General features: G+C 34.4%; 1 protein-coding gene across 1 annotated transcript in view; it reads right to left on the bottom strand.

The window, feature by feature from the left end:
• The window catches only part of SPR (Sex peptide receptor), a 187,397-nt gene extending 179,530 nt beyond the window's left edge, over positions 1-7,867 (bottom strand). Inside the window, exon 1 of the mRNA XM_074181915.1 lies at positions 7,645-7,867. The gene's annotated coding sequence lies outside the window, so the exon portion shown is untranslated. The remainder of the gene's footprint in view (positions 1-7,644) is intronic.
• Positions 7,868-15,575: the final 7,708 nt, after the last annotated feature.

Genomic DNA, 15,575 nt, shown 5'->3' with positions numbered 1-15,575 from the left:
CTACGCTCCGGGGGATATTGAATCCGTTGTGGGAACGGGAAGTGCCGAATTTATTGAAACTATTCGTTTCCCACCCTCAGGCTCGTACAAGCTAATAAGCCTGATGTAGTCCTTCTCGACCACAGAGCAAAACGATATTTGTCGTGGAGTTTTCAGCTCCTGGCGAGAGCCAGGAGCACAAAAAAAGGAGAAAAGCAAAGTGCATACTTTTCGTTGGACCACTCTGTATATTAAATCACAGCAAAGTTCCATTGTAATATTCATCAAGATTGTAGTACGCTTTAGTTGCAAGGGCATCTTTAACAAGATTTCTGAATTTTTTATAGCTTTTTTTCTTTCTAATTTCGTAAGTAAAGTTTTCTATAATTTTGATAAATTAAAGAAAACTTTATCTGGCTTGTTTTTGGAACAGGAAGATGTATTTTATTTTCAGTTACTTGCCGGGTTATGTAATTTGTATGTTCCGGACCTCTAACCATATTAAGTTTTTTGTAAATCAGGCAAACAGTTTCCAGTGCGAAAATACAAGTAACTGTAAGATTTTTTCCCTCAAAAATAATGGTTTGCATGACTCACGCACTTGCATAACTCACCACCTTGCATTAGTATCTAACCGCTCGCTTTTGCAAAACGAACACTGAATGAAAAAGTTGTTGACTGCAAAATCCCTGGAAGGCAACACCATATCTCAGGTGGGACTTAATCAGGGAATGATGTACCATTTTTGTTGTAGATGAACTCGGTTAATTCGAAACTATTCGAAGTGCATAACATCTGATGCCAATTTTTTATTCAAAGCTGAAATATTTGGATCAAATTTCAATTTGTTATCCATGAAGATTCCCAGGCATTTTTGGGTTGGTTTTCATTCTCAAGAATTTGTCCATTCAAGTATAAATTTGTAATATTACAGCTGAAGGTGAGTAGGTTTGTTTTTTTTAATATGGAAGCACAAGTAGTTTGCGCCACACCATTTTTTCATAACTTCTAAATCCCTAAAAATAGTTTCTTTCATATTAGAAGTATTTTTTCCATGCCAAAGGAGCGTGGTGTTATCCACAAAGATCGTAAAAATTCCTTGGATTGAGAGAGTAACAATGTCATTTACATAAATAAGGAAAAGAATCGGGCCCAGCATTGATCCCTGTTTTCTGATAGGCGCATAAATTGGGCTGAATTTGACCAATGTCATGTGTTATATTGACTTTGAGGACTGCTGTGGTTTCTGGCTTATTCGCATACACCTGTTACTTTCGCTCGTGCATAATATCCAATATAGCATGAGTTATGTGGCCCGTCCTGTTGAAACCAAATGTTGGTGTCTAAATCATTCAAGGCAGACCAAAACAATGGTAATATTTGTGTTGAATGCTACATCTGTGCATGGTGATTTTTGCAAAACATAATAAAAAAAATTATCAATTTGACAGATGTAGCTTCAACAAGATGGCCGTTATCAATTGTCAAAGTCGTTGGGAAATTATTGGGAAATACTTTTTTACATCAAGGAATGCATATATGATGCATTCCTTGATGTAAAAAAAAAGAAAAATCCCTGAAATTATTTTACTCCTACTGAAGTGATAACAGAAAATGTAGAGAATGCTTATCCCTTCTGTTGTGGCAGTTTGAATAAGTCCATGTTTCGATATTTATCTGGATACGAGTATGTTGATTTTCTGTCCTCTCTGTTTTTCAATGTCCCATCTCCACTATTCCAGTGGTTTTACGTTCCATATTGAATTCGATTTTTATATTGAGGGAGTTTACGTGTGTGTAAAATTCTTGACTTGAGAAATTCACATCACGGAGCCACATATTTGTTTATAGAAGACAGTACCCCACTGAGAGTTCGTCGATATCAGAAAATAAATCAGAAAAAAAACATTTTTAGAACAACAGAACAAGTTTGCGTCGTGATAGAGGCCGAATTTCACTTCTAAGTTAGTCTTATTCACCTCATCACTGGGGCAATGATGATACTCTCTTCAATTATTCAATTTTCAAAGGCGTTTAGGAGTCTGTTGTCATATACCAATTTTGAACATTTTTCACTCTGAAAAAGTGGTTAGTTCGGTAACAGGTATAATTTTTTCTTAAAAAAATGAAACAAACGTTTGTTTGTTGTTGCAATGTTTTTTATTTTAATTTTTTAAATATCTATCTGATATGTCTGATGGTTTTTAAAATAGTATTATCATCAACACGAACAAACTACTTTTCGAGACCTGAAGAAGAATTTGATTAAATTCGAAACGTCGGTAACAATACAATTGATTTTTTTAAGAAAAAATTCTTCCTGTTACCCAACCAACCCCTTTTTCAGAAAAAATATCGGTTCACTGAACTAGTTAACTGAATTGTTCAGTCTTCCTGCAGCCGTTCTACAAAGAATGTTGGACAACACTGGTCTATGTAGACGAGTATGTGGAACATGATCTTTGAAACGCGTTAGTTCACGCGTTTCAAAGATCACGCCTTAGATCACGCGTTAGTTCACTTGGTTTGACCTACATACTTTTTCTGTCACAAACCTCACTGTTCATTTCGTAAATCACTTGCTTTTTTCCATCGCCCTGTCTTTCTGGTTTTCCAACACTTGTTGGAGTATGATAGCCGTTTTGAAAGCCACTTTTACGTTTACTTTTTTTACACACCAACTGGTAGTTATCGAATAGAGTAGCAGTTATTCTCAATTAGATGAGTGATTCTCACTAAAGTTCACCTGAATTCTGCATCAACACACATCAACTTTGGTTCTGCCACCCTGTTCCGGCTAAAATCCTCTGTAATTAACTCGACCTGTTTGATGTGAATAATGTTCCCTTCATCATGTAAATATCCTTATCCCTGATAACTGCCTACCCTAGCAAATGGTTGTCGGAGTTGCTTTGTTTCCTGTTCCCTTAAATATGGAGGAAACTTTGTTTGACATCTGTCTGGGGTTGGTCGACAATGAAGTATTACCTAGAATAAGAGATTTCACCAGAGCCAAACGTCCGATCAAATGGTGGGGGCATTGTTTTTGACAGATTGTTTTGAGTAAAATTGGATATCGTTCAGACATGAAGTGTTTATCTGAAGAAAAGTGGGAAAGAGCCATATTTCTATGAACAACATTCGACATCATTTCTCCAAGTCAGAGGGAGGTGTATGGAAAATATCAGTAATGAGTCGGTTGGTGTGAAATTTGATAGTTCTACCAAGACAGTAAAAATATATAAACGCCTAAAATGGAAAATATTTCTGAATGGAAAGGGTATATTTCTAGGAAAGATTGATTTTTATGAAAGAGGGGTTCTACTTCTCCATATTTATACAGAAAATGTGGAAATTCTTCATGAAGATTTAACTTAACTTCATTCACAATAAAAACAGTAAAAGAAAAAATATATATATCTGTCTGTCTGTCTGTTTAAAATCTGTTTTTCCGTTAATCAGCTGCCACCCCCTCTCTGCTGCCACGACAACTCTCAGAAGTTGAGAAACTTGTGCGAGCTAAGGACTAACGAGGGCTTACCTTTTAACGTGTGATTCCTAACACGGAATATATATATATATATATATATATATATATATATATATATATATATATATATATATATATTTATTAGAAAGTGCAATTTCTTGAGCCCTTGTATGTATTTTTGATTGATTTTCTTGGGTTATTGGTCACATGTTAAAATAAATTATACGAAAAGAAAGACTTCAATTAAACGTTTCGCCTCTGGCCAGAGGCATCTTCAGTAAAATTCTTTTTTCAATCAGTGAAGGTGGGTAACATTTTTCAGTAATTAACAGCTGGAAGATAAATAATAAAAAACATATTAAATTGGGTGTTAAGGATTCAAGAAAGGAGGGTTACATACCTTGGCAAGTATCGCATAATTCATTATTATATTTGGGTTTTTTTCACATTATCATTTTAAAAATTCATGTTATAGTTGATGGAAAACGGTGTGTCAAATATATATATATATATCAGTGCGTGTCTCAGTTCTGCAGGATATTGAATATAAAATTTTGTTTTGCGATTGGGTCTTTTTTTTTACATTTTGTTGGAATGTTTATTTGCTATGTGTAGGGGTAATAGGGGTAGTTTTATTATGAAGTGTGGTAGAATTGTTAGGATATTTTTGAAGTTGAAGAACTGTGTGGTAGATTTGGCTGAGGTTGTTGATATCTGTTCTATTGTTTATAGTGTTTGGTGATTTTTTAATATATATCATTTCTTTTATAGTTATTTTATCATGGTTGTGATCATACGCTAAAACTTTTGGTGCCATTAAAATTTGAGTTGTGGTTATCAGTAACAATATGCTTGTTTAGAGCAGTACTAGAAGTTTTCATATGTGTGTCCATTTAGTCGGTTATTTAATAATTGTGACATCATCCCAATGTAAACTTTATCGCAGTCAAAACATGAAATACTATAAATCAAGTTGGATTGTTTCATTACAGGAACTTTGCTTTTTAGTGACGTGAAAAGTTTTTTCGTTAGGTTATAAGATTTGTAACATGTTTGTATGTTTTGTTTTTTAAGGATATTGACTATATTTTCTGATAAGCCAGGAACGTATGGTATGGCGGTGAAGGACACAGGATTTTTATTTATAATGTGTTTTGGACTGATTGAAGACTAACTGAGAAAAAACCAAGAAAGTACTTGATAAAAATGACTGCATAAACGCAAGCGAAACATAAGTGGAACCACCTATTGGTGTGACACCCAAGTCATCTTGCCAAGTTTTTATGTCAGTATTGGTGGTTTGACCAATCAAGTGACAACTGAGGTAGCGGAAATTTGGGAAGCTAACCTGAAATGCCATCGGAAAACAAATCCACATGTTTCTAGAAATGATATAAAATCTAGAAAGGTTAATACAGTCAAGCTGATGGAAAATAATTCCATGAAAATCAAAAAATGAATAGATAAGTACTTTTCGATCACTCCCATATTGATTTCAATTCAAGAGCCACCGGTAGACAGCTGTTTCAGCCTATTGGGCATCGTCAGTACATACATGACATAAAAACTTGTCAAGTTGACTCGGGTGTCACACCAATAGGTGGTTCCACTTATATTTCGCTTGCGTTTACGCAGCTATTTTTATCAAGTACTTTCTTGATTTTTTCTCATTTTGTCTTTTGTCCAGGACCGCCTGCCCGGTACTGACGCTGCCCAATAGGCTGAAACAGCTGTCTACCGGTCGGTGGCTCTTGAATTCAAATCAATATGGGAGTGATCAAAAAGTACTTATCTATTTATAATACAATTGCATGGAGTGAACAAGTGATTGAGGATAAGTGCAAAGTACTTGTTTCATTGAAATTAAGAGATAAATAGACAATAAAAAAGGAAAAATATATGTATAAAAATTATATAATGATAAAATTTTATAAATATACAACTCTTAAACTAATATATAAAGTCAGCTAAAATTCTATAAAGAATACACAATTCAAATGATTCAAAAAAGTTCAATGACATACATTGATTTTGTCCCACAAGGGTTCAAATAGTTAGGATAACATTTTTCTTTTATTTTCATTTATATATTTCTTCAACTTTTTCTTGAAGTTTTGTTTACTTTTACATTTTTTCAGGCAGGGTATTATAAATTTTTATTGAAAAATAAGAGTATGCTCTTTGAGTTGGAGATGGAGAAGTAGAAAGCCTAAACTTTTTTATTCAAAAAATAACGCCGTTACGCCACGTAACGGCGTAACTTCCAGTCATTGGAGATTATCTCAGAATGTATAAACCTCTGAAGTAGCTAACCACTTGCGTCAGCGAAACGTCGGGAAGAAATTCGAGAAATCCACGGCTTTCAAACCCGATAAATAGTGTCACTGATAACTTTGACTGCGGAATCCTTAACCATTCTGTCATTATATAATTCATTCAAATATATATTGAACAATATAGGCCCTGAAACTGTACCTTGTGGAACTCGAAATTCTATTGTTTCAAAGTCACTAAGATGGACGTTCATCTTTACGTATTGATTTCTATTTGCCAAATAGTTTTTCAACGTCCCAAACTTACTCGTTGTATGAATTTGAGTAGTTTTTGATAGCAAATACTTCAGCTAGACAAATATGCACAAACATGGATGACTTCGGTCAAGTGTTCGATAGATTTTTGTGGTTAGTGCTTCAATTGCATCATCCGTGGATCTAGCTTCTCCAAGTCCATATTGTCTAGGCGAAATAATTTCATATTTGTCCAGGAGTTTTTAAATTCTTACTTTGATTGTGGATTCCAGTAATCATCCGAGATTAGATATAAGATATATCAGCTTATAGTTATTGCAGTTTGGTTTGTCACCGATTTTATACTGGTTCGATCAAGAAATTTTTCGAATGATTTGGCCAGTAGCGGAGCTTCAAAATTCGATTATAAAAGTGGTATAGAGGTTCAGATATGATATTCCAATACATTTGAGCATTTTGCCCTAATGTTGTCAAGTCCCGGGGCTCTGTTCATTTTGAGTTTTGAAATAAGGTTTTGGGTTACAGTCTGAGTCGTTTCTTCGAAGAAAGTTGAATTACACAACCGATTTTTTTCAAGTATACATGTTGTGTTCAATTTTGTTTGCCAAATTTTCACCAATTGTAGTAAATTGTTTAACAAATATATCTGATATGTTTTCTGCATCGTCTATGATTCCACTAGTTTTTGTTTGCAGTTATACAATTTCATATTCTATATTTCAATTGAAAAGGGAATATTTTTAGGAGAGATTAATTTTTGGCTTTCTATTTTTCTATCTTCATACAAAAAAAAATGTGGGAATTTTACAAATGTTTCTAGTTTTTCCTGATTGCTTGTATCGATTTGTCAATCTTTAGTTTGTTTCACCAACGTGCTCAATTTGTTTCTATATGTTCTGAAAGATTTTTTTTTTTGATAGCTTCTATCAATTTGCCAATTTTCATACAAATCATTTCGCTTCTCTATAGAAGATATTATTGCACCTGTATCCCATTTCATTTTCTCATTAGATGCTCCCGATTTGACAAATTTTTTATTTCCATGTGTTACTCATTGGATCTCAATAATGATGATTTCAGTTTCATAGTCTACATCCCCAGTATTATAAAATTCATATTGATTTTTTCCATATCGGCTTTTAATTTCTCGTAATCAATAATTCCTCTATCTTTCACTTCGCGATTGATTTCAAACTGAAAAATAATTTTTCAGTTTGCATTTTGCATTTTTCAAACATTTGGGTCCTAAATTGGAGCTTAGTGGAAAATCTGGTCTAAATATTGATTCGTTGTTATTCTTGAAACAAATATTGAATTACGATCATTTGCTGAGAAATTAGTGAGGGAAAAAATAGTGACATATATTTGATTTTTTTGGCATTTGGAATATTGAGATAGGGATCAACACATTTTTTCTATAGGCAAAATTATCGAATACAAATTACTAATGAAATTTGTCAAAAATGTTTCGAATTCATGTAGTAGCTTTAGGAGGTGAACACCTTCATCCAGCTGTTTTTTTTTTAACTTTTTTCTGATTGTGGGAGGTCAAAACACTCGAAAAAGTCAAGCAAAAAGATTTCCCATAAAAAGTATACAATACATGGATTTTCTCATCAACAAACATCGAAACAAATTCAAACTCACCTTCAAGAAATTTCCCCTAACACCAATTCGGAAAATTCTGTGTGCCCCGACAAACCAAGTTGGAAAATTCTGCCCGAACCAACCGCAATCTGAAAAACTTTCTTATTTCCACCAAATTAATGGGACACGGGACCGCGTCGCTGAAACTTTCGAATAGAGAAGACGTCGCGACGCTGCTGGGGTGGCGTCCAACCGCGACGGTAGTGCGCACCGAATTGATGCCTAGAGGAGTTTCCAGTTTGCGGGAGCCGGAGCGAAACAGGTGGCTATCGGAAACGGAAGGATAACAAATTGCGTTTATCTTCGAGGCAAGAATGGTTTTAATCAGTTGACCGATGAGGTAATGTTTAGAAAATCGAGAGGTTTGTTGTTAGAGATCCGAAGAAAACAAAGGACTGCGAGTGATTTGAATTTGACTTGGTATCTTTCCAAGACATTTTCTTTCAAATTGTGATTTCCTGTACAGGACGGTTCATCGAGAACTTAACCCTCCAGTAGACGCGTGGTTGAGAAGGACGGGAGCAGTCGCGCGGATCTCAATAGTGATCCAATCAAAATATGACGTATTTTCAACTCTTTGTCATGTGTTGTAACTTTTATGTTCGTTTTATCAACAATTTCATCCATCCTCATTGAAAAGTTATAATTTTGTGTTAATTTTTTTTATTAATTTGCGGCAAATAACATATTTTAATAAACTTTGTAATTCTTCAAGGAACAATTCAAACTTGGTGAACATTGCTTCATGAATTCAAATCTTATGGTGAAAAACTTGAATATATTACACTGAATAAATGATAGGTATATAATTATAACCAAGAGTCTTGATGCACAGTTTTTATATCTTGAGAGACGTACTTACCAGAAGAAATCTCCTTTTACTTTACAATTCCCTAGCTGAATCTGTAATGACCTACTGTATTACAGCATGGGGTGGGGCCTTGAATACTACACTTGATTCTCTGCAAAAAACACAAAATATTCTTCTAAGAATTATTCTGAAAAAAAATAAACGCTATTCCACTGACATGCTATACCAAGAATCACAGGTCTTGAATATAAAACTGTTATTTACTCACCAGTGTTTAAAAAGAATGTACATCAGACACGAAACATCTAACCAGAGAAAAACTGGAATAACCAGATCCACTAGTAATTTGAATCTCAGTATACAACTTTTCAGAAAATCTTTAACGCAAAGATCTTTCTTTTTCTTCGGCCCTAAATTCTTCAACTGCATTCCGATTGAATTGAAATGTATTCGAAAACTAGAACAATTCAAAAAAGAAACATATTCTACAATTTTCAAACAAATTTTATAATATAATGAATAATAATTTAATATGAACCTTACCTTTAAAAACTATCTGTTCTCCTCTGTAACTGACCCTGCTTGAAACGGTTTGGAATCCTCACCATTTGAAACTTATATTATATAATTATTTGTTATTTTTCAAAAAAAGAAAAAAATTCATTGAATCTATCATGTTAATTTTTCTACTAAATTTTTTCTCTACTCAATGCTTAGTTATTATCATAAAATGTACACTTTTTTAGAAAGCCTATAGATCTAGTACATGGCAGAACAGATAAACATATCTAGGCTAAGTTACTGGATCTGAGACTTTTGAAAAACACGATATATTACATGTAAATATATAAACTGTACTTCAATATATCAATATATCAATATCAAAAATTTCATTCATGCCGGCAATTAGCGCAAACATCATGGCTATGTGGAGGGCACACCCAGTTATGACATATCGCGGCGCTGCGTCTTGAATTTTTGTTTCGGGCTTTTCCACAAAGGTAGCATCTTCTCATGGTACCTGATGGTACCATGAGCTCTTCAATTCCAAGAAGGACACGACCTCATCTTCTCAGCTCCTTTGACAAGGTTTCAATTTGGGTTCTTCGTTCTATTTAAGGTTTTATAAGCTGCCATGCAATCTTTTCTATAAACTCTATTTTCACTAGTTTTCGATATCCTTCATTTGCAGAGTAAATACAAGCTGCATTTAGTGCTGCAATATCAAGCAAGTAATAAAAAATCACTAAAGGCCAGCGTCTGCAGTTGCGGCTGATATCGTACTTTGCACACAACTGATCTAATAAATCAACTCCTACTTTTGTTGTACTGGAGGTTTTTCCCAACACCAATTTTTTTTTTTTTTACACCTCGACACGTGTTTCGATCACCAAGTGATCATCTTCAAGAGGAAGATAAAACTAATAACTACTCAAAACTAAAGCTACTTATACTAATCATGATGTACCTGATTTATATATAGGCATATATTTATAGATAGGCAATATTGTGAAACTAATTTTATATAGCTGAAAATTGTTCTATATATAGCTGTAACATTTAAACATACATAAGGACATATTGTAAATAATAGAAAGGCCAATTATAAAATTAATTTAGGGTGGTACACTTGTATGGGTGGTATTACTGATTACCTACCTGTATGATGTACCTGATTAGTATAAGTAGCTTTAGTTTTGAGTAGTTATTAGTTTTATCTTCCTCTTGAAGATGATCACTTGGTGATCGAAACACGTGTCGAGGTGTAAAAATAACGATTTGGTGTTGGGAAAAAACTCCAGTAATATTCATTACTACACCAAAGGTTCCAAACAGTATATCACAAGTTTCTTCGGACAGTAAGAGACAAGAGTCATATTTTTCTGGAATCCAAAAAGAGAGGTGTTCGGCTTTCTCTCTTTGCAGGGTAGGGACTCCTTCAGAATATTGGTTTTATTTTTTCTGAGTGTTCCTACATAAGACAGTGTTTTCTAAAACAATGAAAGAACAAGATCAATACTGGAAAACCAATTATCGCCAGTAATATTACGGCCTGATCCCTCTACTGGCTTGACTAATCTCAAGACGATTTCTTTGGCAGAATTCTCAATACAGTACGGTCCATCCGGTTGCTTTCCACAGTACACTTCCAAATTAGATGTGTAAGCAGTTTTTGCATCAACGAGAGCAAATATTTTAATTCCATATTTTGCAGGCTTGCTTGCTTGTCGAAACTGACAATCTCCACGTAAAGTTAGAAGTTGTTCGTCCACAGTCAAATATTCCCCTGGAGAATAGTGTTTCTTGAAGTTGGGAATGAATTTTTCTAGAACATCCCTTATTGGGGACAATTTGTCAGTGATTTTTCGATTTTCCCTATCACGAATATCATCCATTCTTATGGCACGCATGAGAAATCGAAATCTTTTGACGCTCATGGACAAGTAGCAGGCTTCGATACCACTACCTCTTGAATTATCCCAAAGTTGGCATACATTCTGTCTGCTGCACCTGAGGGCTCCAATCAAGAAGAGAATTCCAATTAGTGCATCTCTATCTCTGGTGAACTTCGATTTCCGAATTGTGATGTACGTGTTCTTACATGTAGTTATTATGCGAATGATTTCATCATCTAAAAATAACTTCAGGCAATCATATTCTGAATCAGCTTGTCTTGCAATGCCCTTCGGTCCTGGAATATGGGTGATAATATTATGTGAACGAGTACGCACCGCAGCGTTCAGTTTATGTTTACCCTGGTTTTCCTATTTTTTCCCAAATAAAAAGGTCTTGGTATGGATTCGCTCAGGAATTGATCATCATTTTGCATACTTGCAGGGTCAGCTTCTTGGTCGGACTCAGAATTGTGGTCACTGAATTCCAGATGATCGATTTCACCATCAGATTCGCTCTCGAAGTGATCAGAGTTCGGAGCTTCCTCAAACCATTGCAATAGCAAATCATTACTATGGGGGTCGATATGCCCTACTCTCACACTTTTTGCCATCTGCTGAAGTTGAAAAATAAATTATTTCATGGAAAGAACAAGAATATGATAATAATAATAATAATAATAATAATAATAATATGTCTTTATTCATCGTAATAAAAATAAACAGTAGAAAGATATGATGAAACATAATATGATGAATGGGCGAGGTTCAGCTATTATAGCTGCTTTCAAACCTAACCTTTCAAACTATAAAAGAATGCATGGTATCGTAAATAAATAATAAATTATTATAAAATAAAATAACTATAAAATAACACAAAATGATAAAATCGCGATATGGTAAAACAACATCTGGGAAATCGAAACCTATTTGATAAGCATAAGGACAGTATTGTGGTAACTTATTGACTCGTTGACATTAGAGCTTTGAGTCTTTTTTTAAAGTTCTTGAGAGGTAACTGTTTGAAATCTACAGGTATGGTGTTATACAATTTAGCTGCCATGTATGAGAAACTACGTGTAAAAATAGCCGAATTATGATTGGATATAAACACTGTTATTGTTGAAAGATAGTGAAATGAGTTTATCACGAAGATAGGGTGGAGTTACGGTTTGCAATATTTTATGAGTGAACGTGAGAAGGTGCAGTTCTCTCAGGGCATTAAGTTTCAGCCAACCTGAATTGTCAAAGGATGAGCTTATGTGATCGTATTTACGGATTCCATACGAAAATCGAATACAACTATTTTGTATTTTCTGAAGACGCCGATCATCAGTTTGTAGTAAAGCTGGTCCGTAAATGCTATCACAGTAGGCCAGTCTTGAGAGTATCAGAGACTCACAGAGGCTGAGTTTCAAGTTTTTAGACATCACAAGTCTGTTAGGATATAACTGCCTCAAAATATTGAAAGAAGACTTGCATACATAATTAACATGTTTTGTGAATCTAAGTTCGGTGTCAAGCCATAAACCTAAATTTTTACTTGCCTCTACAAAAGGGATAGCGTGATTATCGATGTGAATAGATAGAGATTCACGCACCGTACTTCTTCTATTTTTTGGTCCGAAAAGCATAACTTGCGATTTATTTGGATTGAGTTTTAAATTGTGTGCACAGAATATATCAAATAGCGATTTAAGATTTCTATTGATGAGTTTTACGACCTCTTTGGTTTCATGAAAACTGAAAGACGTATATAGTTGAGTATCATCGGCGTAGTGGTGAATTTTGCATGTCTGTATGTATTTATGGAAATCACTTATGTAGAGAGCAAAAAGAAGTGGTCCCAACACTGAACCTTGTGGTACTCCATATCTCCTGACCAATGGAGTAGATTGTTCACCATCCAGTATGACATTTTGAGTCCGTTCTGATAAATATGTGTCTAAAAGAGTTACTGCGCTGCGAGAAAAACCAAAAAACTGAAGTTTTTTACACAAGATAAAAGAATCTACGGTGTCAAAAGCCTTGCTGTAATCAAGCAAAATGAGACAAGTGAATTTTTTTCCATCGCATGACTTGAAAATATCATCAGTGATAAGGGTCAGTGCTGTTGTTGTACTAAATTGTGGGCGAAACCCCGATTGCACGTCAGAAATGAGATTTTTCTCCACAGAGTAGTTGGAAATTTGATCCTTCATTATCATTTCCAGTGCTTTCGACATATTAGGAAGTAGGCTGATGGGTCGAAAATCAGACAATTCGGTGGGATTGCTACATTTTGCTAGAGGGGTAACTCTGGCATGTTTCCATATAGATGGAAATCGACTTGTTGTGATAATGGAATTGAAAATAAATGTAATATGAGGCAGTAATTGAGGTATCACCAGATGTAACATACGGATAGAAATTTTGTCACAACCTACAGAACTACTTTTGGTTTTATTTAAATATCTTCTGACTGTTTCACTATCAATAGTTTTGAAGGAGAAATCATTTTCAGATATCTGTGAAGCATATCTCCCGCAAAAATCAATTTGATAGTCTGTTTTATTTACAATGGGTGCATTTGTAAAATGTTCGTACAGGAGTACTTTTATCACGAAGTATACTGAGCAATCTAAGCGTACTCCTGGTAGCCCTCGTGTTTGACTTTCTCAAGACATGATTCAAATATGCAGCTTTTTCACGTCGCCAGGTGTCCTAAGTCTCTTAAATCTTTGAAAAGCTTTATTCTTGAGCTTGAGCATCTGTTTGATATTGTAAGTGATCCAGGGAGAAGGCGGCTTGGTTGCTCATATAGTACGGTGAGGAGCATGAATATTGAAGAGATATATCAAATTGGTATTCTAGAAAAATAGCATATCCTCAGCATTGTCCATTGTATAAATTGTATTCCAATCAACAGAATAAAGATCATCATTGAAGGAGGTGATATCAAAGTTTCTGAAATCGCGATATGTTACATATTTCACATAATCAAATTTCAGTAAATTAATTTCACAAGTAAACGCCATATGATCTGAGATCCCTTCTTAGTCCACAACATCTGTTGATACAATATGTCGTGGATTATTCACGATCAAAAGATCTAGTAATGTTTGGCTGACATTAGTTACTCTAGTTGGTGATTTTATTGAATTGAACCAAATTGAATGACTCCAATACATTGCTCAATAACTCACTCTTTCTATCATGTGTCAATAAATGTTTAGATCCCCAACTATAATGAGCATATCACTATCGGGAAGATAATTTACAAAATAATCTTCTAGTTCTCTTAGACAAGTTGTAATGCTGGCGGAGGGAGGACGGTAAACAACTGATAAGACGATTGACCTTCGATTCAGTTTGATACTTATCCAAAGTTGTTCCAAATATGGACTAATATTTGAAGGCAAAAGTGTGAAACTAAACTGATTTTTTATGTGGAGAGCAACACCACCTCCCAATCCATCCCTATCTGCATGTATAAATTTATAACCTTTAATTTCAAACCTATCAAGATCACTACGTTCATTGAGCCATGTTTCTCCTATGGCAACAATATCATTATCACAGTCCAGAATATGTTTATGCAAAATATCAAAACCGGTCGAGAGAGATCTAACATTAACATGTAATAAACTAATATTTTTCAGCATCAATAATAAATTTATAATCCAGCGAAATATCAAACAACAGTAGACTTGAGAGGAAATAATTGACATATGTAATTTAAATGAAAATTTTTTGACAAAAAAATTATCCTATCAAATTTGTCTATTTCTAGTCATGTGTGTCGAAATAACCAATGAAATCATCATTACACTGATAACTACCCATGGATAGTTTTCACGGGTAGTTATCCCTTATGTCATGACATTGCTAAGCAACCAACACAATAAAGTTGTTTGACATTTCAGTAATTCAATTTATTTCGAAAATGTCACTTCCTCGCTTTGGTGTTCAAAATGATGCGGCAATTGACAAAATCATTGAAGAAAATACACCAAAAAATACTGTCAATAGTAAAAAATACACTTGGAAAATATTTATGGAGTTTTGTGACGCCAGAAAATATGAATTGGATGGAAATCGTACTCTCGAAGAGCTTGCATTAATACTCAAGGATTGGGCGATTAATATGAGAAAAAAGGATAGCACAGAGTTTAAGGAGGCTACTGTTAAAACCGTATGGAATATAACAAGCAAATTATTACAAGAAAAGTATTACAAGGAGTATAATATCATGCTAGACCCCTTTAAAAGTGTTGCATTCAAACAAGCGCGGAATGCACGCGACGCAGCACGAAGAAATTTACAAACAGATCCCACTAAACGCAAAACAAGCTCAGTACCATTAACTTCAAATGAAATGAGTAAAATTATAAACTTTTGGGATGAAAATACCCCTATAGGACTCCTACGCAAATTTTATCACATAGCAGCGGTGGAATTGGCTTGGAGAGGTGGTGAAGGTGCTGCTTGCTTAGTTGATTATTTTCATATCGAAAAGGACAACAATGGATCTCCAACTAATAGGATAGAATATAATCCAATTATCAGTAAAACCTGCCAAGGGGGTACAAAGAACTGCGCCTCTAGCAAATGGTTAGTTCAAAATAGTGATAACGCCTTCGGCGTCGGGATGTTACCAAATAACGTGCTTTCGAAAACTGTGATAAAATTATTTCGTTAGTTATCAATGTCCTTGGGATATTATAGCTGAGAATTGTTCAATGTAT

The sequence above is a fragment of the Leptinotarsa decemlineata genome, unplaced genomic scaffold (genome assembly GCF_025532065.1).
Source record: "Leptinotarsa decemlineata unplaced genomic scaffold, Ldec_3_MD MMD2_tig00026328_RagTag_RagTag, whole genome shotgun sequence".
NCBI lineage: Eukaryota > Metazoa > Arthropoda > Insecta > Coleoptera > Chrysomelidae > Leptinotarsa > Leptinotarsa decemlineata.
Note: the sequence above shows the minus strand (reverse complement) of the source record. Positions and strands in the feature narration are given on the sequence as shown.